The 19,493-nt window shown below is 37.1% G+C and overlaps 1 pseudogene; it reads right to left on the reverse strand.

Moving 5' to 3' along the window:
* The window catches only part of LOC122238074, a 31,911-nt pseudogene extending 12,953 nt beyond the window's left edge, over window positions 1-18,958 (reverse strand).
* Window positions 18,959-19,493: the final 535 nt, after the last annotated feature.

The raw sequence follows: 19,493 nt of genomic DNA on the forward strand, positions 1-19,493 counted from the left end.
AGTTAAATACCTCTGGGTGAATAGTTATGGTAAACAAGACTTAAGAGCGTGACAGAATCACTTGAGTTTTGGCCAACCCTATAGCTGGGCTCCACTCTAAGAATTTTGCTATAGTAGGTCTGAGATGGGAACCTCAAAGTTTCATTTTTAAGAAGTTCCCAAGCACTGCTAGTCACTGTGGTAGAATATAGTAATGTGTAGGAAATTAATTTTAACCTAACCTAACTGGGGATTGCTGAAGAATGTGACTAATCATGTGTACAGTCAAGTAAATGTAATGTCAGGGACAACCATAGGAGGTACTGATAAAAATTTATATAAAACAAGTTATCAAAGTAGGCTTAATGTATGTATTGATGCAAATTGAGTAACTTCTTACTGCTTGCTAAAGCTTAACGGTAGCATTATTTTTTTTTAAACACTTTTAAAGTTATTTATTTACTTTTTGAGAGAGAGACAGAGAGTGATCAGAGAAGGGCAGAGAGAGAGAGAGAGGGACAGAGAGAGAGAATCCCAAGCAGGCTCCGTGCCATCAGCACAGAGCCTGACATGGGGCTTGATCTCATGAATCCATGAGATCATGACCTAAGCCAAAATCAAGAGTCAAATGCTTAACTGACTGAGCCACTCAGGTGTCCCAACAGTAGCTTTACTTACAGAAAAATAGTACTGAAAATCCTTTATGAATTTTTACTCACGTAGCGACCACCTACATACATGCACCATGATTTCTTTTATCAATAATAAACTTAACTAATACTATAATTATGAATTGGCATATTCCCTTGGGTAGTGATTTCTTGTTTCCCTAGAATACTTCATAAAATGTTATGAAGTAACATCAGGAGAGATTTTTCACCTGCTCTCTTGCCATGTTCTCCCCTGTGTCTTTGTCTGTCTTGTCATTTTCTGTTTCTTTTCTCTGCTTCTCCTGTTCTTTTTTGCCTCAACACTACCAAACACTCTTCCATTGGTTTTAGTTACTTCTTAGAGACATAGGAACAGTGACCTAATGTGCTAGCTTCATGAGGTGAGGCAAGAAAAACCATAATGCCCTTCACTAACTTTTCTCCGAGGAAGATATAAATCTCTCTTAGTTCTCCAAAGTACAAGTTACATAGCTGTTATGGCATTGACCACTTGGCATTAAAATGAAGGAAGACCACTGCAAAGAAAAACCCAGCATTGAACCTGTAAGATGAATATATAAACCCTCAGAGCTCTGGAGCACAATCTCCTGCAGAAATTTCTTACTTCTAGTTCCCAGTCCAGTTGTAAGCTAATGCACTACCTCAGAGTTTGTCTTCTCTGTCTGCTCTTCCCACAAAACTGTCTCCAGTCTTCTGCTCAAAGGGGCATTGGTCTTCTGAACTTTCCATTTTGATCTGTGAGGATCTTCTTTGACAGACTAACCATAATTGTATGGGAGTAGGGGAAAGAAAGTCAAAAGTTCATATAACTATGGTATATCAGAGATGTAATTATCATGAAAGTAATGAGATTTATGCCTTAGGGTCCTTTCTTTCATGGGCATGTTCCAAGGTTTGGGGAAGAGTCCTAGCAATGTGTCTGTAAGTTTGTGTAACATTTGCAAAAAATAAGATATTTTAACAATAACATGTTAGCTAAATCTACTATCACTTTCCACTCTCTTATTTTTTTCTCTGTCAGATTTCCTCTTAGTGAATGGTGGTATTGGAATGATAAAAGCCTTTTTTTTTTTTTCTTAGAGATCAAGCTTCAAGGAAAATGAGTAAGAGATATATTTAGTTTGGTTATAGCCTAATGCTACTTACACATATATTTATCACTGGTTGTCCTCATGTAGAAAAGACTTCTAGGAATACTCTACCTTCCACTGTGCTAAGTCACCTAGCATTGTGCACAGGAGGTATACCTTTGTAAAGAAAAACAAACAAACAAACAAAAGGTTGTGATGAACAGAGTCAGAAGATAGTGAGTGGAAAAGCCTTACAATCAACAGAAAAATATGAAGATATATATGAAGAAGTCAAAGTGGAATTTTTACCTGCCAGAAAAAGAACTTGCTATTGCAATGAATGAATTGAAAATTTAATAAATCTTTATTAAAATCATGAAATTGAACTTTTTTTTTTAGAATTCCTGTGTTTTTGGGGAACTCGAAGCAGTATTGTAAAAATAAACCCAGACCTCTTAAAGGAGAACAGCATGGGCTGTTTATTCAAAGATTGCTATAGCAAGGGAGTCAACCACTGTGGAAAGCAAGATGAAGTCACTCATGTCAAGCAGTAATTTATGTCAAGCAGAGATGCAAGCATCCAAGAAGCTAAGACCAGATATCTCTGAAGCCAGCCCTGCCTGATAACACTCACAACTGATAACCAGCAGAAACAGAGGAGGTCGGTGAAGCCTCAAGACTGATTAAATCCCTTTATAATGGGAGGAATTTTGGAGCAAACTGTCAGACTTTCTTGACACTGACTCCTTCACCTCTGACCACATCAAAAAGGCAGCTGCCACTGAAGGCTCTGAATCTGCCCAGTTGATCTGTGAACAGAACAGAGATCCTCCACTGCTTAAACATAATAAACAGTAAGTGCCGAGAGCCGATCTAGACCAGACCAAGGCCTTATCTCAACTAATGCTCATAGACTGACTTTGCATTAACCTCCTACCCCCTTTTCCTACCCCCTGTTCTATCTTGTTTGTGTTGTGGAACTTGTCTTGTGCTTTGCTTTGTGTGATGTGTGAGAAGCCAAGTTTAAACACGTGGTGAAATGTAATTGAGTTTGGAATCCTGAATCTGCTTTATAATTATGTTAACCTTGCTTCATGAGTGAATAAAGCTGACATTGTAGAAAGATACAGATCATGTGTGCGCCTTCATAGTGTGCTCATGACAGCCACCGTTCTTGAGTTTGGCAGAGATTCAAAGACAGGCAGAGGGTGGGAAAGACTTTATAGTAGGATGTAAAGAAGACTTCGGATGTGCACTGACTGACAGCCGTTGGCATGGAGAAGCTTAATAGAAGCAAGACATCCTATGCGATTAGTAAAATCAATATTTGGCTTTCCCCAGTGCCTAAGTTGGAAAAGGAAGCAAAACTTAGAGGAGCTTTCAGTTATAAATCAAAACCCAGTTGTGTGGGACCAAATAATATAAGGATTGTATGTTAGCCTCTGGGAATGGCTGTTGGCTATAGTAGTCTGACTCCCTATTCTGATTATTATAGATAGTAGGTTGACTTCCTGGGTTCATTGCTGAAGATTATGGGTTAGAGTTACAGATATAGATATAGATAGATATAGATATAGATAGATATAGATATAGATAGATATAGATAGATATAGATATAGATATAGATATAGATATAGATATAGATATAGATGTAGATAGACATAGATATAGATGATATAGATAGACATAGATATAGATACAAATATAGATGATAGATACAGACAGGTAGTCTGACTTTTGTCCTTTTGTATATTTAATCTCTCAGTACAATAGAGAATTTTTATGTTGGAGTCCAACATCACTTGTTTTGGGCATCCAAATTATTTGAATGTACGTGCATCTGATGCTTCTTGCCCTGATGACATATGATGTTTTGGAATGGTGTTCATAGTATCCATCAACTTCTTTACATTTGGAATTTGTGGCAATTACCTTCTCATTGCAAACAAATACTATCTTTTATGTCTAACTTTTATATTCATAATTATGTATAATATTTCCTATGGATCCTAACCACCAGATATAAAAGCTTCAGATCCAAAATTTTGGGTCTCTTTCTGCTCAAAGACTTTTGTGCAGTTGGGCCTTTAGTGCTATTTGTCTTTATGCAAATTACTAAGAAAGAAAGATACTGAGGATATGAATGTACAATTTTGATTTAAATACATTCATCCCTCAATACTTATAAAACTTACTTAAACAGAGTTGTTAGTTTATGTTTTAAATGTAAGAGTCTAAGGGTGCCTCGTTGGCTCAATCGGATAAGCCTCTGACTTTGGCTCAGGTCATGATCTCACAGTTTGTGGGTTTGAGCCCTGCATCAGGTTCTGTGCTGATAATTCAGAGCCTGAAGCCTGCTTCAGATTCTGTATCTCCCTCTCTCTCTACCCCTCCCCTGCTCATGCTCTCTCAAAAATAAATGTTAAAAAAAAATAAAAAATAAATAAATGTAAGAGTCATTGTTTACTAAAACACATGGTTATGAATAGGATCACACTAGGAAATAATGCAAATAGAAGAGAGCTTAGGACAAAGGTTTAAAGTTTGTCAACATTTTTAAGTTTTGTTGAGGAAAAGATTCATTTAAAAAGAGAGAAGTGGGTGAAAAAGCACTGTAACCTCTCTGCATTGCTTGAATTCACCTTTGGAGTAAAGGGATCTCTTGTTTGAATCAAACATTTCAGTAGGCCTTCTCTGTTCAAAGTTAAAATCAAGATCCTATTCAGGAACATTCAATAGGGGTCTATCTGTTCTGCATAATAATATAAAAAGATTTCTTTATTGTGTGCCTGGTAATAGGTAACATCTTTCACATGTGATTGCCTTTAGGAGCATTTCCCCTTGATATAGATTTGTACTTTGCTGCCTGTGTAAATTGTTATTAGAATCAATTGTATTCTCTCCAGGAGATTAGGAGCAAATCCATAGGAAATGGGGCTTATCTTGAACACATATTATTGGGGCACATAGGAGTTGACCAGACTGATAATGTCAAACCACTCTGGACTTTTCCACTGTTTTCCTTATAAGGGCACTCTAGGTTGAATAACTCAGGCTTTGCAGAATGCATTATTATCAGCATTATCTTTTAGTAATTTCCCCCCTGAAAGGAATGACCATTCCACCTGTCAAGTAAGACACAATTACAATTCAGGGCTTGGTGGGAGAAGTATTTAGTAATGAGGTAGTATAAAAAAGTGACTGCAAACAGATGTGCAGGTCTGAGGAAGGTTTCTCTGAAGAACTGACTTCCAAATTGAGTGTTTCGTTTGAAAAGGAAAATGAGATAGTGAAGAGTGTGGGGGCAACATTCCTAGCATAGATAATAGTATAGACAAAATTCTATAGGCAAATGTGATTGTAGGGTTGTGCCACTGAGGAAAGGAAAGGACAATGAATCTGGAATAAAAGAATTAAAAAAATGCATTATCAAAATTTGCTGTTACCAGGCTAAGCAGGGGTAATATCAGAGAACCTCTATGGGGACATGGCATACTAAATTTGAGAATTTAAATTTTTCATAAGAATTCCTTTATATTTGGTGATAATGTTTACATTACCTTGATATATGACATAACACTTCAGAAACTGTGATAATTTTGCCAAAGGTGTATTTTGTGTCAAAACATAAATCAGGACTTAAATGAGAAAAAACTACTTAAAAGGTTTATTGCAGGGTCCAAGGGGGAGGAGAACTATTCTAATAGGAAGAACACACTGACCACAGGATCAACAAATATCTCAAATGTAAGGCAAAAAGGACTTTTTTAAAGAGGGAGGGTTGAAAAAGATTAGAAAGAATGGGTATGGTTAAGTGGGATAAATACGTGATCCAATCAGATAGTTGATTAGGGAATGTTTTCCCCAGAGATAGGTTTCTGTTCTGGAGGAGCTGTTGAGAAGGGGTTATATGCCTACTCAGGGTGGGGAGCAGGGGTCAAAGTCCAGGCAGCAGGAAGTAGGAAAGAAACTTAGCTGAAGTTTGGTCAAGTCAAAATAGCAGATATTTTATCCAGATTAGTCACTGAGTCTGAACAATTCAATTAATCATTTATGAGGCAAAGAATGGCATTTTGTAGGGCCTGCATCTGGCCTTCTCACAGGTAAACAAATGAAATATTCTTGGGTTTTACTTAAGTCATATAGGGAAGAATGATACCTTGCTGTAATCCATTCCTGGAAAACAAAGGTGTGGGAAAGGGGGTTTATTTAATTATAATGTTTTCCAGGATCATGGGGCTTGAGCTAAATTCAATTTTGTCATTGTCATGCTGGTGGGGATACAGAGCAGGAGACAGACAAATGTGAACAATGAAAAAAAATAAAGACTTTTACAAGGGCCAAGATTGGAAGTTTTTATTATTTCAGTGATAGACCAGGGCTGGGAATTTCAGAGAAATAATAGACTAATTAACTCAACAGAATTTAAAGGCAATTTTACTGATAGCACAGAATTCTACAAAATGAATGTTAAGAAATATAATCCTTCCAAAGAGTAAAATTATGTTTAGCAGGAAAACAAAGATAAAGATTAAGATTTCATAGGTAAAATAAATATAGTTTATAAAAAGGAGCAGTGTAAGGCCAAGAATGACTTTCTGAATGAAGACAATTGTGATTGGATTATCTAATTAGACATTGAGTTTTTCAAGTATGCTGGTCAGAATAGGCATAAGTAGAGGGGGCCGGCAACCTCAGTATCTCAGTGATTTAAAATAATAAAATTTTATTCCCTGATCATGTATGACTCTTATGGGTTAGTAGAAGTTCTGTTTGCTACCATAGAAAGATTTTTAAGATCATCTCTTTCTTGTAGTAATTTAATAGCTATAGCCAACACATACTAGCATTTGTTTACCAACCTCTTGTCTAGATTTATGAGTTCATAAAATACATTTCCTATCATAGGTAAGAATTTCACTGTTTTGCCACTGTATAATAGGTATTGCCATCCTTCTAGCTTAGCCTAAGAGTTGCTCACCACCTGCAGCCAATTTATAAACCAATACTACATATGTTAATTCTTCTTTTATACATTACATAACAATATCTACATTACTCAGTGGCTGGATAGGACAACTTATGCTGAGTTATCAATACATATAGTTCAGTGGCTTAAAACAACAAAGGTTTACATTTCACTCATACTACTAGTCCTTGACAAGTCTGCTAATGTGCTCAATTTTTCATAACCATTTAGGAATCTAGCTGAAGCAGTAACCATTATTTTAATTTTTTTAACCATAAATTCAATTATTGCTTGTTGACATACTAGTAGGAAAGAATACTATAGTATCACAAATTGGCAATTAAATTATCTGACTAGGAAATGACAGATCACTTCTGCTCACAACTCTTCTGCTAGAACAGGGGAACTTGCATATTATCCTAACATGTGCGCAGAAGGAAGAGAGAACAAAATACTTGGTGACTAACATTAATGACCATCATTGAAATTATGGTGTTAGAACTCAGGAAAAAAAAGGAAAGGAGGAGATAAATGTCGAGGACTCTGATTATTGTGGAAAAATGATTAGGAGGCAAGACATTACTGGAATAGACTAACCGAGATGACCTTCAAAAACATTATTTTTTTTTACTTGTTTTATTTTTTATTTTTTAAAAATTTACATCCAAATTAGTTAGCATATAGTGCAACAATGATTTCAGGAGTAGATTCCTTAGTACCTCTTACCCATTTAGCCCATCCCTCCTCCCACAACCCCTCAAGTAACCCTCAGTTTGTTCTCCATATTTATGAGTCTCTTCTCTTTTGTCCCCCTCCATGTTTTTATATTATTTTTGTTTCCCTTCCCTTAGGTTAATCTGTTTTTTCTCTTAAAGTCCTCATTTGAGTGAAGTCATATGATTTTTGTCTTTCTCTGACTAATTTCAATTAACATAATACCCTCCAGTTCCATCCACATAGCTGCAAATGGCAAGATTTCATTCTTTTTGATTTCCAAGTAATACTCCATTGTATAGATATACCACTTCTTTATCCATTCATCCATCGATGGACATTTGGGCTCTTTCCATACTTTGGCTATTGTTGATAGTGCTGCTGTAAACATGGGGGTGCATATGTCCTTTCGAAAATAAATTTCTTTCATTTATCCCGTGGGTAAATGCCTAGTAGTGCAATTGCTGGGTGGTAGGATAGTTCTATTTTTAGTATTTTGAGAAACCTCCATACTCTTTTCCAGAGTGGCTGACCAGCTTGCATTCCCACCAACAGTGCAAAAGAGATCCTCTTTCTCCACATCCTTGCCAACATCTGTTGTTGCCTGAGTTGTTAATAGTAGCCATTCTGACCGGTGTAAGGTGGTATCTCATTGTGGTTTTGATTTCCCTGATGATGAGTGATGTTGAGCATTTTTCCATGTGTCAGTTGGCCATCTGGATGTCTTCTTTGGAGAAGTGTCTATTCATGTCTTTTGCCCATTTCTTCACTGGATTATTTGTTTTTTTGGATGTTGAGTTTGATAAGTTCTTTGTAGATTTTGGATACTAACCCTTTATCTGATATGTCATTTGCAAATATCTTCTCCCATTCTGTCGGTTGCCTTTTAGTTTTGCTGATTGTTTCCTTCCTGCTCAAAAGCTTTTTATTTTGATGAGGTCCCAGTAGTTCATTTTTGCTTTTGTTTCCCTTGCCTCCAGAGACATGTTGAGTAAGAAGTTGCTGTGGGCAAGATCAAAGAGGTTTTTGCCTGCTTTCTCAAGGATTTTGATGGCTTCCTTTCTTACATTGAGGTCTTTCATCCATTTTGAGTTTATTTTTGTGTATGGTGTAAGAATGTGGTCCAGGTTCATTCTTCTGCATGTCGCTGTCCAGTTTTCCCAGCACCACTTGCTGAAGAGACTGTCTTTATTCGATTGGATAGTCTTTCCTGTTTTGTCAAAGATTAGTTGGCCATACGTTTGTGGGTTCATTTCTGGGTTCTCTATTCTGTTCCATTGATCTGAGTGTCTGTTCTTGTGCCAGTACAATACTGATTTGAGGATTACAGCTTTGTAGTACAGCTTGAAATCTGGGATTGTGATGCCTCCTGCTTTGGTTTTCTTTTTCAAGATTGCTTTGGCTATTCCAGGTCTTTTCTGGTTCCATACCAATTTTAGGATTATTTGTTCTAGCTCTGTGAAGAATTCTGGTGTTATTTTGATAGGGATTGCATCAAATATGTACACTGCTTTGGGTAGTGTCGACATTTTAACAATATTTCTTCTTCCTATCCAGGAGCATTAAATCTTTTTCCATTTTTTTGTGTCTTCTTCAATTTCTTTCATAAGCTTTCTATAGTTTTCAGTGTATAGATTTTTCACCTCTTTGGTTAGATTTATTCCTAGGTATTTTATCATTTTTGGTGCAATCGTTAATGGGATCGATTCCTTGATTTTTCTTTCTGTCACTTAATTGTTGGTGTATTGGAATGCAACCGATTTCTGTTCATTGATTTTGTATCCTGCAACTTTGCTAAATTCATGAATGAATTCTAGCAATTTTTTTGTGGAATCTTTTGGGTTTTCCATATAGAGTATCATGTCATCTGAGAAGAGTGAAAGTTTGAACCCCTCCTGGCCGATTTGGATGCCTTTTATTTCTTTGTGTTGTCTTATGGCAGAGGCTAAGACTTCCAAATCTATGTTGAATAACAGTGGCAAGAGTGGACATCCCTGTCTTGTTCCTGACCTTAGGGGGAAAGCTGTCATTTTTTTCCCCATTGAGGAGGATATTAGCATTGCATCATTCAATGATCTCGAGGAATTTTTCTTCTATCCCTACCTTCTTGAGGGTTTTTATCAAGAAAGGATACTGTATTTTGTCAAATGCTTTCTCTGCATCTATTGAGAGGGCCATATGGTTCTCGTCCTTTCTTTTCTTGATGTGATGAATCACGTTAATTTTTTTGCGGATATTGAACCAGCCCTGCATCCCAGGTATAAATCCCACTTGGTCTTGGTGAATAATTTTTTTAATGTATTGTTGGAGCCGGTTGCCTAATATCTTGTTGAGTATTTTTGCATCCATGTTCATCAGGGAAATTGGTGTGTAGTTCTCCTTTTTAGTGGTGTCTCTGTCTGGTTTTGGAATCAAGGTAATGCTGGCTTCATAGAAAGAGTTTGGAAGTTTTCCTTCCATTTCTATTTTTTGAAACACCTTCAAGAGAATAGGTGTTAACTCTTCCTTAAATGTTTGGTACAATTCTCCTGGAAAATCATCTGGCCCTGGACTCTTGTTTTTTGGGAGATTTTTGATTACTAATTTGATTTCTTTACTGGTTGTGGGTCTGTTCAAATTTTCTATTTGTTCCTGTTTCAGTTTTGGTAGTGTATATGTTGCTAGGAATTTGTCCATTTTTCCAGATTGCCCATTTTATTGGTATACAATTGCTCATAATATTCTCTTATTATTGTTTGTATTTCTGCTGTGTTGGTTATGATCTCTCCTCTTTCATTCTTGATTTTATTTATTTGGGTCCTTTCCTTTTTCTTCTTGGTCAAACGGGCTAGTGGTTTATCAATTTTGTGAATTCTTTCAAAGAACCAGCTTCTGATTTCATTGATCTGTTCTACTGGGTTTTTTCGTTTGTTTGTTTGTTTGTTTTATTTTCTTTTTTTGTTTGTTTTTGGTTTTGGTTTCAATAGCATTAATTTCTGCTCTGATCTTTATTATTTCCTGTCTTCTGCTGGTTTGGGGTTTTATTTGCTGTTCTTTTTCCAGCTCCTTAAGGTGTAAGGTTAGGTTGTGTATCTGAGATCTTTCTTTCTTCTTTAGGAAGGCCTGGATTGCTATATACTTTCCTCTTATGACTGTCTTTGCTGCGTGCCAGAGGTTTTGGGTTGTGGTGTTATCATTTTCATTGACTTCCATATACTTTTTAATTTCCTCCTTAACTTCTTGGTTAGCCATTCATTCTTTAGTAGGATGTTCTTCATTCTCCGAGTATTTGTTACCTGTCCAAATTTTTTCTTGTGGTTAATTTTGAGTTTCATAGAGTTGTGGTCTGAAAATATGCATAGTATAATCTTGATCTTTTTGTACTTACTTAGGGCTGATTTGTGTCCCAGCATATGATCTATTCTGGAGAATGTTCCATGTGCACTGGAGAAGAATGTATATTCTGCTGCTTTAGGATGAAATGTTCTGAATATATCTGTTAAGTCCATATGGTCCAGTGTGTCATTCAAAGCCATTGTTTCTTTGTTGATTTTTTGATTAGATGATCTGTCCATTGTTGTGAGTGGGGTGTTGAAGTCTCCTATTATTATGGTATTACTATCGATGAGTTTCTTTATGTTTGTGATTCATTGATTTATATATTTGGGTGCTCCCACATTGTAAATGTTTACAATTGTTAGGTCTTGGTGGATAGACCCCTTGATTATGACATAATGCCCTTCTGCATCTCTTGATACAGTCTTTATTTTAAAGTCTAGATTGTCTGATATAAGTATGGCTACTCCAGCTTTCTTTTGTTGACCATTAGCATGATAGATGGCTATCCATCCCCTTATTTTCTATCTGAAGGTGTCTTTAGGTCTAAAGTGGGTCTCTTGTAAACAGTATATAGATGGATCTTGTTTTCTTATCCATTATGTTACTCTATGTCTTTTGATTGGAGCATTGAGTCCATTGACATTTAAAATGAGTACTGAAAGATAGGAATTTATTTCCATTATGATGCTTGTGGAGTTGGAGTTTCTGGTGCTTTTCTCTGGTCCTTTCGAATCTTTGTTGCTTTTGATATATATATATATTTTTTTTTTTTTCATCTTTTCTCCCCTCAGAGGGCCCCCCTTAAAATTTGTTGCAGGGCTGGTTTAGTAGTCACAAACTCCTTTAATTTTTGTTTGTCTGGGAAACTTTTTGTCTCTCCTTCTATTTTGAATGACAGCCTTGCTGGATAAAGAAATTCTTGGCTGCATATTTTTCTGATTCATCACACTGAATATATCGTGCCACTCCTTTCTGGCCTGCCAAGTGGCTGGGTCTGCTGCAAACCTGATCTGTCTTCCCTTGTAGGTTAGGGACTTTTTTTTTTCTTTTGCTGCTTTCAGGATTCTCTCCTGGCCTGAGTATTTTGTGAATTTGGCTATGATATGCCTTGTTGATGGTCGGTTTTTGTTGAATGTAATGGGGGTCCTCTGTGCTTCCTGGATTTTGATGTCTGTGTCTTTCCCCAAGTTAGGAAAGTTTCCTGCTGTGATTTGCTCACATAACCCTTCTACCCCTATTTCTCTCTCTTCCTCTTCTGGCACCCCTATGATTCTGATATTGTTCCTTTTTAATGAGTCACTGATTTCTCTCATTCTTAAATTGTGCTCTTTTGCCTTCATCTCCCTCTTTTTTTCTGCTTCATTATTCTCTGTAAGTTTGTCCTCTATGTCGCTGATTCTCTGTTCTGCCTCATCCATCCTTGCCGCCACTGCATCCATCCATGATTGCAGCTCAGTTATAGCATTTGTCATTTCATTCTGGCTATTTTTTACTTCTTTTATCTCTGCAGAAAGGGATTCTAATCAGTTTTTGACTCCAGCTAACATTCTTATTATCATGATTCTAAATTCTGGTTCAGACATCTTGCTTGTATCTGTGTTGGTTAAACACCTGGCTGTTATTTCTTTGTGCTCTTTCTTTTGGGGTGAATTCCTTCATTTTGTCATTTTGAAGTGAGAAAAGGAATTAGTGAGGTAGAAAACTTAAAATTAAAAAATATTAAAAAAATATTAAAATTAAAAAATCAAAAACACACACACACAAAAAATCTAATAAATGATGCTAAATCCTAAGTGTGTTTTGGTCTGGGTGTTGAAAGTGGTTTGACAAATTAGAGGAAAAAAAGGGGTGGGGAGGAAATCATTTGAGAATTTGAAAAAATGAATACATTGAAATAGACTGAAATGAGACGATGGGAGTGAAATAGAATTTGAAAAAAATTACACAAAAGTAAACAATATAGTTGGAATAAAATTAAAGAAAAATATTTTAATGAAAATTAAAAATAAAAATGATTTTTTTCTCTTTCTGTATTCAAGAAAAAGAAAAGAAACAAAAAAGAGAAAAAAGAGAAAAAAAGAAATCATTTGAAAATTTGAAAAAGTGAATACACTGAATTTGACAAAAATAAAATGATGGAACTAAAATAGAATTTGAAAAAAATTACGTAAAAGCCAAAAATATAGTGAAAAAATTAAAGAAAAATATCTTTATAGAAATTGAAGGTAAAAATGAAGTTTTTCGCTTTCTGCATTTAAGAAAAAGGAAAGAAACAAAAGAGAGAAAAAAGAAAAAGAAAAAAGAAAAGAAGGAAATCGTTTGAAAATTTGAAAAGGTGAATTCACTGAAGTAGACTAAAATAGAATGATGGAAGTAAGATAGAATTTGAAAAAAATTACACAAAAGTAAAAAAAATAGTAAAAAATTAAAAGAAATATTTTTATTTTATTATTACTATTATTATTATTTTATTTTTGAGACAGAGAGAGACAGAACATAAGCTGGGGAGGGGCAGAGAGAGAGGGAGACACAGAATCTGAAGTAGGCTCCAAGCTCTGAGCTGTCAGCACAGAGCCTGACGCGGGGCTCGAACTCACATACTGTGAGATCATGACCTGAGCCGAAGTCAGGCGCCCAACTGACTGAGCCACCCAGGCGCCCCTAAAAAAATATTTTTAATAAAAATTGAAAACAAAAATGAATTTTTTCTCTTTCTGTATTCAAGAAAAAGAATAGTGTAAAAGATAAAAAGAAAAAACTAAGAAAGAAAATTGAATAGCTGGACCTGCTAACAGATTGAAATAGAACTGAAATTGCTTCGTTTTCCCCTAGAAGTCAGACGATGTAGCACTTTATAGTCCATAAACTAAGTAGGCGGTGAGACTTGTGTTCTTGAAGAGAGAGGTTGGCCCAGTTGGGCGGAGCTCTGTGTAATGGCTCCATTTTCCACTAGATGGCACTGCTAGGCTACCAGGGTGTGTTGTTGCAGAGCAGGTAGGTGCGTAAGCGCATGCGCGGTAGAAGTGAAAATGGCATCACTCAGTTACTCTGTCTCTCCTATGGGGACTCTGTTCTCTGCGATCAGCAATCACGCACCCATCCTCTGTCTTCAGCTTTTATCCTCTCCCTGCTTTTTCACTGTCTGTGACCAAGACTCAGGTAGTACCTCTCCCGAGTTTTGTCTCAGATGCAGGTGTTTTCCCTGGCCCCTTACTTCTGAAGAACTGCGGCTTTGGCCCTTCCGCCCCTCTGTGGGAGGGTCTCACTGAGCAATGGACGAATGTCGGCTGCACCCAGGAACCCTTGCTGAACCCTGCTGCTGCCGGTGCCCTGAGACTGCGGCCAGGTGACAGCCCGCCCCGGTAAAAGTTCGAAAGATAGTGTAACAGCAGCTTTTCAGGGATTATGGAAAATCACCGCACACATCTGGCACCCGGCTTCACTCGTAGCGACCTTGTTCCAGCACCAGCGAATGTGGCTGTTCTCTGGGTTCTGCTGTGACCAGGCGCCTTCAACAGTCTCTACCAAATGTCCTTCCAGCAGTGGAACCGCTTTTCTCCGTGTGGCCTGAGAACCTCCCGGACCCCACTCTGTTCCTGGGGATTCACCTTTCCTACCAGAGCACCGCCAGGTATTGAGCTGAGGCGTTGCAGCCTTTGCTCTCCCCTTGTTTCCAGTCTTAATGGAATTTAAGCCCTCTCCTTTCTCCTTTCTCCCTTTTTAGTTTAGTCCCTGAGTCTATTTCCAATTTTCCACTTTCTCTCCAGCTGCTTTTGGGGAGGGGTGCTTTTCCCGTATTCTCCCCCGCCCCAGTCTCCGTCCTTTCTCCACCTGCAAAGGCCCTGCCTGCCGCCGGCTTCTCTCTCCCCAAGTTCACCTCTCTGCGCCACGTACCTGCTGACTTCTGTGGTTCAGGTTGTGCAGATTGTTGTGTTAAGCCTCCAATCAGTTTTCTAGGTGTGTAGGATGGTTTATTGTTGGTCTGGCTGTATTTCATGGACATGAGACACACAAAAAACTTCCATGCTTTTCTGCCATCTTGGCTCCTCCTATTATTATTATTATTACTTATTTTATTTTTTTACATAAGAGTAGAGAAGTAAAGGTTCAGAAGTGGCACTAACAAAGTAATGCTGACTCCCTCACCTCCATACTTGCCTGACTCGTTTATTCTGATGGTGTAGGTAAATGATGGTGTGTGGCCCTGTACTAAAGAAGGCCTTTAACATGAAGAACATCTTTAGCAAATTTTTAAGTTCAATTAGGAAAAAAAAAAATAAGATCATTTTATTCTACAAGCTTTATTATATTATTTGTAATAGGAAGGAATTTTCAAGGGGTATAATGGGATGGAGTTTGGGTTAAGGACATAGGCGGAATAATTCAGACTTGAAATCTCATATATAACTGGTCAATATACAAAATGATACAACCATTAGGAAAAATAATGTGGTAGTTTTTTATAAAGCTAAGCATATAATTATGTATGCATTCCAGACATTTCATTTCTGGATATTTATCCAAGGGGGAAAAAAATCTGTGTTCACACAGATACTTGTATGATTAACAGTTTTATTCAAATCACTAACAGCTGGAAACAACTCAAATGCCCCCCACCTGGGAAATGGATAAACAAATGGGGGCATATCCATAATGAAATGCCACTCAGCAATAGGAAGGAATGAGCTATTGATACACAAAATAAATTATCCATAGTCAGATTGCTGGTGTTTTTCAGAAAACATAAAAGTGACTTTCAAATCTCATCATGGGGTCAAGGATATCTTCTAAAATACTGATTTGTAAAGGGAATTGTGTAACTTCAATGAATATAAAGGGCCATGATACATAGGACTCTGTATAAATCTTTGATGAGGAGGTAATTTTTTAAATCCCTGATTTAAAAAGAATAGAAATAGATATTGACATTTTTAGAATTATCCAGAACAGGGAATGCTGTTTCCTTATAATATGGACTACAGGTCCTTAAAGGGCGATAACGCAACCAGGAAATTCATATTAATTTGGAAAGCTAAATAAATCTAAGCTAAGGATATTTATCAATTCAAGGATTAATTAGCATTCCACTTTTAATCAATTCCTTATTTATTTGAGTAGTGCAAATGGGTACAAGAATTTAATTCTGTATATAATATTAAACGGGAGTGTAAGCACCCCATTCATGTTATACATGAGAAGTGGCTGACACCTGTCATTAGTATCTTCAATTGTCATCCAGAATACAATCAATACTAATTATTATTATTACTAGCAGTAATAATATCCACCCATAAAAGCCCCTACATTCTTCCCTCTTAGACACAGATTTACTCACTAGTATCCTCAACAACAGAGCAGGAGAAGAACACCTCCAGTGTGTCCTTGCTACCAGGTTCCGTGTAAGAGGGACTGACATCATCTGATGTAATCTACATAACATCTTTATGCAGTAAATTTATTCTCTATTTTTAAAATGTAGAAATTGAGGTTCAGAGGGTTTATCTTATCTAATTCACATACCTAGTAAGTGTTGGAGCTTAAAATCCACATGATAATTGTGTTCATATCTCATTGACCACCCCCCTCCAACTTGAAGACTTTGAAGAATATCTGACAAATATCTCAGCAAATCAATTTTGTTAATTTCATGTAACCAGCAGGGAAGGGCAGCAGAGTGGCATGACAGAATCTTCTGAGAAACTAGGTATAAATTTATGATGAGAAAATAAGTTTAGTACTTTTTTTGTTAAATTGTATTGGTAAAATTTAGGCATAGCCTATCTAATCTACAAAAATATACATATACATGACCATATATTTTTCAAGATAGAATACTTTCAAACACTAATTTCAAGCCAACTATTCTTTAATTCATTGGATGGATTTCAATGAAAAGTTTGAGTAATTATGAGTAATTAACATTAAAACTATCTTATTTTAGAGAGTATTCTATTTTTTAAATCTTGTTTCACCACATATTGCTGACGTCTGTCTCTTTCTCATGGTGAGAGACTGAGCTGGCTGCAAGACAAAGAGAGATTAGTGAAAGGAAGAAAAATTAAAAAAAAACAAACTCTTTATAGTCTCATAAACAGCATTTATAAGCCTGAATTTTAACATTACAATGGAGTAATTACCTATTGGGAAGGAAAGAAGTAATAAAATACGTCAAGTGATAACTCTAAGCTATTACATCTTCTTTTAAAAGTTTATATGGTCTGGTTTAGCTAGTTCAATTTTTTATGTAACTATTCATATTTGAAGGCTAATCAGCCTCCACTTGCAGACTCAAGAGCATTTATTTAAATTATTATTTATTTATTTTTGTGAGAGAGAAAAAGAGAGCATGAATGGGGTAGGGACAGAGGGAGAGGGGACACAGAATCTGAAGCAGACTCCAGGCTCTGAGCTGTCAGCACAGAGCCTGATTAGCAGCTGATCTGAAAGTTGGTCTTGATCATTCTTTTGATATATTTACTTATTTCTTCTTCCTCCACACCACTGGCAGTCAAATTTCTTAGGTAGCACCAAATACAGGAATTAAAAACTTGAACTGCATATTGAATTTAAAAAGCCTTTATGGCAATGTTTGTCATCTTGGATTCAAGTTAGCTAGTATTCCTTCCAGCAATTTGTCACAAATTTCCATGTATACCATGTCATCCTTATCAAAACTTCTAATGCAGCATTTCATCCAAAGAATAAGTGAGGTATCCGAGGCACTTAACAAAGGAGAAAAGTTCATTTGGAATGGCCTTTAAGACATTTGGAGTTATCACGTTGCTGATTAATGCTGGAGAATCCCACAGCTTGCAGATCTTTCATTTCAATTTCATCGATAGCATTCAGTAATCCTTCCACAATCATCTAGGGATCTTTTATGGTTGAACATGGGTCCATGAAGAGATGTTAACTGTGCAAGGCACTGCAGAGAACCTTGTGCCATATCTGAATCTTTGATTTTTCCACGTACTGTGAGGAAAAGATTCAAAACCCTATTGTCCAAAAGACTCTTCTGCCTGGGCTCTGTTGGCTTTAAGAACACATTTTGTGAAGATTCAAACATAGCTAATAGTGTATACCCAAATTTGGAGGGAGAAAGTTCCAGCTAAAGGCCTGGTTGGTGAGTACAAGGTAACTGCTGCTGAAATACTTAAGACATCTGAATACTGAGTCTGCCCCACCTGATGAACTCCTGTAGAATGTCAACAGTTACCATGAAGATGTGACAACGTCTTCTTCCTGAAAAACTCTTCTGTAATCCCATATTCAGTTCAATGTTGCCCATGTTACTTGAATTTGAGTGTTCACTCAATAGTGCAATTAGAATAAAACAGGGCCGTAGTTTGCACAGTGGGATTGCCACTAATCAACTAGCTGACTTCATGAAAAATGCTTTTGTAGTTAACAGATTTATCTAACAATCCTCCTTTTACAATTAATGCCACTGCAAATAGAATCTGTTTTCGATCATACTTTTGGAGGTTAGGCCTAGGTTAAAAGAAATGTTGATAGTGACTCGATGCTAGCTTTTTCCAAAAGAATCCACTTTCAGACAATTGCTTCCAGTATGGCTGTGGCAGCTTGAAAGAGGACATAGTCCATTTTGCTTTATGCCTTTTATGTGTTTATTTGGAGGGGGGAGAGAGAATCTCTACTCATCATGGATGCCTACGTGGGGCTGGATCTCAGGACCCTGAGATCATGACCTGAACAGAAATCAAGATCAGATGCTTAACCCACTGAGCCACCCAGGCACCGTTGTTTTTGTTTTTTAATCCAGTGACCTTGCTCTAGTACCACAAAGAGGTTAGTGTCTCTCAGAAGATACTTTGGGCAGGTGGCAGCTCATCACCTATTACAATCTTCACAAACTTTCCTCTCCTCTCTTCAGCTGTTACTTCCAAAGAATGAAGTATGAAAATATGCTTATAAACTGTAAATTGTGACACTGATTTCCTAAGCGACAGAAATGTGCTACGTATGCTAACATTGCTCGTTACTGACCTGGGAAGGTGGTGATAGCAGAAGGTGGTGATATCAGCACGCTGGCCAGGTTCTTGAGCTGAACTGGTGAGTTTCACAGCTTTGCTGGAGCCATGATGGTCTGTCATTAATGATGCACTATGCACCGCATTATGGGAGCAGGTGCCAGGGCCAGCCCGTCACACGCAGACTAAATCTCTCGCACTGGCAGAGGTTGTCCCCGCTGCCATAAGTGCCATCTGCACAGCCATGTTGGCGGCCTGAGCTCCGGGTTCTGTGGGGCAGAGACGGTCGGCATAAACAGACTGTCTTGGTGCGTGGCGAGAGCCTAGGTGTCTTGCAGTACAGCACCAGGTGTGGCCAATGGCCAGTATGTACTGTTCTAATCCAATTTCTTTCTTTTTTCTTTTTTTTTTTTTTTTAATTTTTAAATTTACATCCAAGTTAGTATATATTGCAATAATGATTTCAGGAGTAGATCCCAGTGATTCATCCCTTATGTATAACACCCAGTGCTCATCCCAACAAATGCCTTCCTTAATGCCCCTTACCCATTTAGCCCATTGCACCACCCAAAACCCCTCCAGCAACCCTCAGTTTGTTCTCTATATTTAAGAGTCTCTTATGTTTTGTCCCCCTCCCTGGTTTTATATTATTTTTGCTTCCATTCCCTTATGTTCACCTGTTTTGTATCTTAAATTCCACATATGAGTGAAGTCATATGATAGTTCTTTCTCTGACTAATTTCACTTAGCATGATACCCTCTAGTTCCATCCACATAGTTG

The sequence above is a fragment of the Panthera tigris genome, chromosome B1 (genome assembly GCF_018350195.1).
Source record: "Panthera tigris isolate Pti1 chromosome B1, P.tigris_Pti1_mat1.1, whole genome shotgun sequence".
Taxonomy (NCBI): Eukaryota; Metazoa; Chordata; class Mammalia; order Carnivora; family Felidae; genus Panthera; species Panthera tigris.